This window comes from Lepidochelys olivacea, assembly GCF_965140295.1.
Source record: "Lepidochelys olivacea isolate rLepOli2 genome assembly, chromosome: 3".
NCBI lineage: Eukaryota > Metazoa > Chordata > Testudines > Cheloniidae > Lepidochelys > Lepidochelys olivacea.
This window is the reverse complement of record NC_140413.1, coordinates 81,166,407-81,175,086: the sequence shown is the minus strand read 5'-3', so window position 1 is coordinate 81,175,086 and position 8,680 is coordinate 81,166,407. Positions and strand designations below refer to the sequence as shown.

Sequence of the window (8,680 nt, the reverse complement as noted above, 5' to 3'; positions counted from 1 at the left end):
TGTAATCAAAAAGGGAAAACCATTACTATTTTATGAGACAATATTAATGCTTGATACATATCAAGGTAGATTGCCTTTTTAATATTTAAAATTTAAAAAAATTGCTCTAGGGCTTGGGAGGAAAAGTTAGTGCCTGCCTTTTTGCTTTTTTTTTTTTCTTCTTTTTTTTTTTTTTAAACTAGATCTTACGAGTCATTGGTGGAGGTTCAAAGCAGTTGCCACAGTGTCTACCTTTGAAGGTAATCTTACTGTGTAAGAGAGAAACTTTTTCAAAAACACATTCATCCTGGAGCCTGAGTCAGTAGTTTTCAGTAAGAGTGGCTTTACAGAACAAACCAAATAAATCCATGTATTTTAACAAAGTTATTACAAGTGATGAAAAACGTATATATTGTACATCACTCAATACAAATAAAAGTAGCATTGTACAATGCAAGAACACATTCTGCTTTTAGCTTTTGTCCATTTTCTAGTGAGAAATGTGTAGTGGTGCTATGTGATATTGCAAATCTACTCATGTATAATGGGGTAATCCCAAATTCATGCTAATAACCTCTTTATTATGTATTCCCTATGTTATACCACATGATGTCACAATGTCCATAAAATTACTTTGTTTCTGTAACCCTGTGGCAATACCTGCAGCCATTTAATTAACTAAAAGATGCTGAGTCCTTAAATTAATTTTGGAGCTGAGGATGTACAGTATTTTGCAGGAGGTGGCTTGCACCTCATATAATTGGGTTCTCTTATTGCTCTGTTGACTTCTCACTTGTGTTCTGCCAACTCATCCATCTCCGCCACAACTATCAAATATCTCACTCTTCAGATAAACTTTCAACATTTTTTTTAAAGTACCCCAAAATTATTTTTTCCTCACCAAATCTGATGTAGACAAAAACCCAGGATTGAATATGTCCATTGCCATATAACTTGTTTTGGACCAATAAGAGATTTTACAATATTTTATGACGCCCTAGGACTAGAAATGCCATTAGAAAGCTAGTATTCTAGCTTTGACAGATATAGACAAAGCATTGATTTATTGCTCTGTTAGCCCTTAAAATCAAGACATCCTGACTTTTTCTTTTTTTTTAAAAAAAAAAAAGCTAATTTTAAATAGAGGTTTTACAAAACTTACTAGTACTAATTTCCCTTGCTTGTACTATCAGATATATGGGGTAAAATTCTGGTCTGCTTTGAAATCAATGACAAAACTCCCATTTAAAATTCTATGACCATGAAATTGACCACAATTGACCTTGAATTTGGTAGGGTCCTAATTATCAGTGTGAGTATGTACAGCGAGACAGATATAGACTTTTGGCCTGATTCTAGTCTCACCCCACTGTGTAAATCAGGAATAATGTCATTAATCAATGAGGTCTTACTGGTTTAAGTGACAGGGTAATCAAGTCAATGCTGCTCTTTGAAGCACAGAGGTCCATATTGTGAATCCTTTGCTTGGACTGTAGTGACTCTGCTTGAGTAGCACCTCGCTCTTTGAATAGTTGCATTGTCTTGAGTGGGGCTATTGATGGAGTTGGGTACTGTTATAAGTAAATCTGGCACAATGTGACTGTTTTATAAAGCAGCTGTTTGCCCTTTCATCTGTGCATCAGTCTGTCAACTGATTAGTGCTTCTAGCATTTTTGAACATGTCAGGCAGGAATCCCCCTTCTGAGTTGCAAATTTCAGGCCACACACCAGAAAGATAACTGTGCCCCAGGAAGAATTCAGCTCAAAGAGAGAAGATGATGTTTGCACCACCAGCGTTCTCAGGAGTTCCCCTAGGGAATGGTTCATTTTAATTTGGGGTTCTGACTCCATATGAGGTTCACTGGCAGCATCTGCCTACAGGACACCCCAAATCAATGTATCCTCTTCATACCATTGCTGTGAGCCCTCCACAACTAGTGCTGCCCACTTTTGAGGCGTGGTTGGCTGGCTGGCTGGCTACGGTCCTTTGACAGAATAACACACAGCTGAATCAAACCTGTAAAGCTAAGGGCCTGACTGCCACTCATTTGTAAAGTAGCTCTTACATTGCAAGCAGTCCCATTGAAATCCAAATAATGTGAGTACGGGTGACAGAATTTAGTCTTGTGTAAAAAGCAAGGGTTACATTCTACTCCACTGCCTGGGGTGACAACCAGGGAGAACATAGCTCTATTTATTATAATACATGGTGCAACTTCTAATCAAGAATTATTTGCCTTGGACCAAAACAGAAACTGTGGCTCAATCTGATCAAAGACAACTTGATCATGGAGTAGATTGTGGTACATAACACACAAGATTCAGCCTGTTTTGTAGAAAAATGGGAAACGAGCATGAATAATAATGTTATAGACTTACCACTCAGCTGAAGCTATGCAATCTTGCAATGATGAAATGATATTGATACCACTTTCTAGAAAAAAGTTTGATAATATGAAATTATTGTGACACAATGCATTGCCTACCGTTATATTCTCAACCTACAAGAAAAATTACAATAAAGTATTTTGCCACCGATGTGAACTGGTCTTGCAAGACCATCTGTTATTAAAAACAATTCTCAATTATTTAGGTACATAACATGAAGGAAAAAAAAAACTGCACTGAACTCAGGGGTGTAAAAATAGGTTAAATTACTCTACTTTCTTTATACTGCTGTAATAGTTGAATTTATATTAAAGTGGGAGTATTTCTGAAATACTCTGAGGTAGCTGAATAGACACACTGTCAAACCAATTCCTTAGCCTACCTTTTGAAAGTGTTTATTTTGATTATATTTATATGCATGAAAAATATAAAAGTACCATAATGGGTTCATGATTCCAGAGGGAGTACATCAATTTTTCATCTGCATAATTCATACTAACTTGTTTCTTTTTGTAGAGTTTTGTGTGTGTCTGCAGTTTCTGCTTAATTTTCTGTCTAGTGTAGATGCAGTAAAAGCTGTAATGGGCCTTGCATGTTTCGGACAGATTGTTATAGTACACCATTCACAGAACCTGACCTTGTAAACACTGATGTTTGAATTTTGTGGTGTTAGTAATCCCACACAAAAGTGCTATACATAACCCACTTTGTTATTTTAACTTTCAAAGTCTTCACCTCTGTTCTATGCATACCCACGTCCCAATGTGAATCAAAGGAATTAATGAAACTTAACATGCAAATTAGCAATTTAGCCTGGTAACTTAACATGTAAATAAATCCACATCATCCTGGTGAATCAAAGAGTGTAGGTGGAGCTTCATAAATACAAATGTGTAGGAGAAAATCAGTACAAGTGAGGCATGTGACCTACCCGGCTGCTCTGGAAGGCTTAAGCAGCAGCTGTGACTTCAGTGGGACTAATTGTGTGAGTAAGGATTTACAGGATTGTGCTTAAGGTCAAAAAACTGCTGGCAGATTTACCTACAAAGGCAGCATACAAACATCACCCATGGGGAAGGCAAGAAGCTTCCAAGAGCTTGAGGAAGATGTTCCAGTAGTTAAAGCGCTACCCAGGGTTCTGGGAGATCTATTTTAAATCCCTGTTCCATCATTGACTTTGTATGACCTTGAATAAGTCACTCAGCCTAAATTCCTCATCTGTGAAATGGGAATGATAGCACTTCCTTACCTCACAGTGGTTTTGTGAGTCAGTATGTTAAAGATTGTGAGATGCTCAGAAGCTAATGATAGGGGCCATATAAACACCATAAGAAGTTGTGATAAAATAATAGAGAGAATGAATAATGTTTGCTCCTCTCAGTGCTGGCACTCAGTTCTAGCCCTGGAAGATCTTCAAATACCTAACTTCAAAGTCATGAGACTTATACACAAAAAACTATTTTTAATAACTTTTAGATATTTGCACAACTATTTTTAATTTCCCCGTACAATGTGGGCTCCTGGTAGCGGAAGTCTTGTTGAATTGAGATTCAGCCATTGGGGGCTCAACTCCCAGTGTAACTGCACTAATACAAACCCCAAGTATACTTAAAAAAAGCTGCAATTTGCATTAGTTGAGTTTACTGCTGCCTGAAATCCTGGCTTTCCTTGTCTATAGTTGGGACTTGCAGTGGTGCAGCTAACACCAGTTACTGGCTACCAATGGCTGAAAATGCCACGTATAGACAAATCATAAGGATCATAATTGTACAGGTAGAAGAATACAAAAGAAAACCTCAGTGTAAAATATTTAAATTTCTCTAAAGCATTCTTAAAATAGTTTTTTTTCCATGGTACATATGGCATATATGTAATAAGATGGTATGAAGTTTCATTAACATTTATTTGGAATAACTTGCATTACTTGTCAAGTTATTGAGTTGTGCAACCATTACCAATTGCTGCTCATAAAACCTTTGTACCACACCATGTCTGTTTGTGTGTGTGTACATACACACGCATGCTTCATATAGTGTAGAGGATGGACTGTGCTCTGGGAATAGCTCTGAGGGGTGTGGTGAATGAAGATGTTGTTTGTATGACTTTGTAGTGGAGCAGCTGCCCCCACTCCTGCAGAATAGGGGATAAAAGCAGCCCTGGAGAGGGCTACAGTAGGGAAGAGGAGTGAAAACAGCTGGGGGAGGCTGATTGTGTAGCTGACCACAGCTGTGGCCAGCTCAATCAGGGCCCTGACCCCCAGCTGTGGGAGGGAGGTGCAGAGCCCCAGGCAAGGGCAGCCCAGGCCACAGCCACTGGTTGTGGGGGATATATAGCCACAGGAGGCAGGCACAACCCTGGCTCTGGTCCCAACTGCAGCTGCTGACAGCTGAAGCCAGAGAAGTCACAAAGGTCCAGTAAAGTCATGGAATCTGTGACCTCCATGACTAAATATTATCCTTAATCATAATGCATATTATTCCTGGGGGAATTCTCCACCACTGCACATGCACAGAATTCATGGGTCCTGCAGATTTTTTTTCCGCCGCAGAAAATACATTCTGTCGGACAGGCGCTGCAGTTCCACCTCTCTCCCACAATACAGCAGCCAGCTCACTGCTCACTAGCCCTTGCAGTCAGCAGCCGAGAAGGAGAGAGCAGAGGCTCATTCCTCACAGCACCCTGCTTGCAGGGCCAGGTGATGAGGCATGGGATATATGAGGGGGAGGGGGCAGACAGACCAGGCCACATGTAGGTGCTAGGCATCATATAGACTGGGGTCCAGAAGGGCGAGTGGGCAGGATAGTCTGGACCAGGTGGTCAATGGGAGTGGGGTTGCAGGGACACATGGAGATAGGGGAGGAGGTACGGGGACAGGGGAGATGTACCTGACTGATTGGGAAAGGCTAGGGGTCAGTCAGGGTCTACATGGCCGAGGCTCCCCAACTTCCTAACAATCCCTCCCCTCCTCACAAAAAAAACTGTTCCATACTTCTCCCACCCACATCCAACAACCCTCCAGGTTCACTTTCAGGCTCCTTCCCAGCAATTACTTTCCTCTCCCTCAGCTCCTCCATTACCCCTGACTCCCTCAAACCTTTGCACTGCTTCTGAGGGGTGAGGGAAATATGGTTCGGTATTGCAGTTTAAATGAATTATTACTCAAAGTTCTGTATTAATATGTCTAGTAAGGAATCTATTTGACCAAAAACATTTCCTGAATCTTTTCTGTTGTCTATATTGTTACAGAAATACTTGCTGAGAGGTATTTTGAAATAAATTACCAAAACAATTAAAATGGGAGTGATTTATATAGTGTTTTGACAAATAAAATATGCAGAATTTTAAAATATAGTGTGCAAAGTTTTTCATTTTTTTTTGGCAGAGAATTTAAGTTTTTGGTGCAGAATTCCCCTCAGGAATAGCATATGCAGAAGGAGGCTGAAATAAGGTTGCAGAGGCAACTTTAATTCCTAACTTCTGAGAATTTATTTAACTCTGCAACTTTAATGTTCCTTTAGTTTTTATTTATTGTAACTATATCTAATTTTGATGTAACTTTGTATTTTGCTAAGAGATTTAGCTGATAAACATTTTATATCTTTTAAAATATATATCAAACTTCATAACTCTTATTTTAGTTTCTAGAAATCTCATCCTATGTTTTTAAGCAGAACTCCCGCAGTGAAATCAGTGCTTAAAAATAAATACCAGGATACAGCCCTTACTGTTTTGGGTTTGGTTTTTTTTTGTTTTTTTTTTTCCTGAATCTCCATTTTCTGGTCCCAATTCAGTTATAGTTTTTCAATACAATTAAAGTCCATTTGGCATATATAAAACAATTTGGAGATTCGTTATAAATGGTAAGAACATAGCAGTATGTAAATACTGAGGACCTGAAGTCAGATGTGGAATATAAAATATTATACTGATCTATGATTTTACTAGCCAGTGTACTTTGTTCTTCACCATAGTTATCTGAATAGGTATTTTAGGTCAGAACAGCACTGTATACACAATGCTTTATGCATTTATTGAAAATAGCATTTGGTGCAAAAACAATAGACATACTGCAAGTGTGTGTGTGTGTGTATACACTGCAGTGCCTACTTTTAAGGGCTCAGTTTAATAGATTTACTTTACAGAGCAAAGAGCTATAATAAATATTGTTCATTAGACTGGTCTTCCCCAAATTTCACTGAATACAGCTGAAAAATTTTAAATGATTCTTCGTTTGTCTAGTATTTTGAAAGATCATTCAAAATTGCTGCAGGAATACTTTATCCTGACTCTTCTGGCAAGGATTAAAGTAGTCCAGAATATATATTGGCATGCATTCTGCTATAGTGAGTTTAAATAAAGAGCGTACATGAGATCCGCGTTGGGCTCAATATTTCTGATTCTATAGTCCTGCACTGTGAGTTTTGAATGCAAAATCAGACTCTTAATGTCAATTGTTTTATCTTTTTAAGTGATCACACATTACATGACTTTAGAATTAGAAGTTAATCCAGCCAAGGAACAGAATAGTTACATTAGGGTCCCCTTAGCTCAAGTTAATGCTGAAGGCAGACGGTATCTTGAAGTCTCTTGTTTTGGACTCTTGCTCTGAACAAACACATGAAATACTCACACTTGGTCTCCAGGCTCCATAGATTCTTTCCAGTGTGCTGGGAGAGGATCGTGCACAGTCACAGGTTGGCCAGATGCTTGCTCTTGACCCTCACTTCCCAGAATGTATCTGGTGATTACCCTTCCCTGGTATTTCTTGTCTTTTCCCATCTCTATTACTCTTCTCTCTCCTCTGTCCCTGACTCCAGGGAGTAGGAAAGGATGACTGGAAAATGCCCTTTTACCACCTTTCTTCTCATCTGGCTTTGTCCCCATATACTACTCCTCAGATCTCATAATATTTTTACCCTTAACTCCGATCTTCTTTTATTGTCCTTTCGTTAAATGATTTTATAGAATCACCTTCCAAATTCTAGCTTTTAATTTTTTCCCCCTCCATTATCATCTGCTTCTTCCTCTAGTTATCACTTAAATTGTCTTTTCAACATTTTCTTCCATTTTTCTTTTCTAGTACCTCTTTGCCCTGCTGGAGATTTTAAACATTTCCCATCTGACATCTCTTTTTCTCCCTTCATAATAAAAATAACAATAGGAGAAAAGACTGGGAAGAAAGGGCATAAAACCTGCTTGCTTGTGACATAAAATCCACCATCTGCACATTGTTGCTGACCCCAAGAAAGTGAATTACTTTCTATAAGACTAACCACATAGGCACAGACTCCATGGGTGCTCTGGGGCTGGAGCACCCACAGGGAAAAAATAATGGGTGCTCAGCACCCACCGGCAGTCCTGCCTATTGCTTCTTGCCCACCCACCAGCCAGCTGCCTCCCCCCCAGGAGGCACTGTGGGGGAGGTGGAGGAACAGGGGTGGGGCATGCTTGTGGGGGGGGGGAAATGGGTCAGGGGGGTGAAGTGGTGGTCAAGCACCCCCTGGCAAATCACCACCTCTGGTTAACTGTACCAAGATTAAATATTTGGGGGGGTTGGGGGGGGACTATGTTATATTGGAATTAAAGTTAAATGCATTTTATTATGTAAGGGAGAAAATCCTTAACAGAACATTGTAATTTTAAAACACATATCTAGAGGCCAGGAAATTCAAAACTAAAGTTACACTTCCCAATAAACACTGGAACGTAAGGAAATGCAAAATTAAAATAAGCCTAACAGGGTAATAAAATATTCACGAACATTTGTTCTAACAGAATCCCATAAATTCACTCTGACTGTATTCACAGTTGCTTTGCTCTACACATTCATTTTTGTTCACAAAAATGTTTGCAGACAGATAAATTATTGTGGATGGTCATTAATACAGATTTGAATGAGGATTAGCACCAAAAATGTTTGGGTGGTCATCTTAAACTCCTTGGGTTTCGGAGTCATCCAACAAGGGAGCAGGAAAATCCTGATTAGTTCAAAAAATGCTGCCAAATCTGCAGCTGCAATGACCCCAGAGGAGCAGGAGCGAGGGGTGCGGCCACACCCCCTGTCTTGAAGTGGTTTCCACCATATGCAGGGTTTACAGTTTGGTTCAGTGGCTCTCAGCACCCTCCCCCATACAAATTGTTCCAGTGCCCCTGAATGACCCTTCAGAAATGTGACCTCCCTCAACCAGGAACAAGTTGAAATGCTAATGTGTTATTTTAGTGCTCATGTCGCAGTGTTGCGCAGCATGCAGTAAGAGCTACTTCATGCCTACTCGAAGCAATATGGTGGTAATAATTTGAGTCTCTGGCAACT

The 8,680-nt window shown here is 39.5% G+C and overlaps 1 protein-coding gene across 1 annotated transcript in view; it reads left to right on the top strand.

The window, feature by feature from the left end:
* Positions 1-8,680, top strand: part of POPDC1 (popeye domain cAMP effector 1) — a 93,708-nt gene that overhangs the window by 20,502 nt on the left and 64,526 nt on the right. The window lies entirely within an intron of this gene.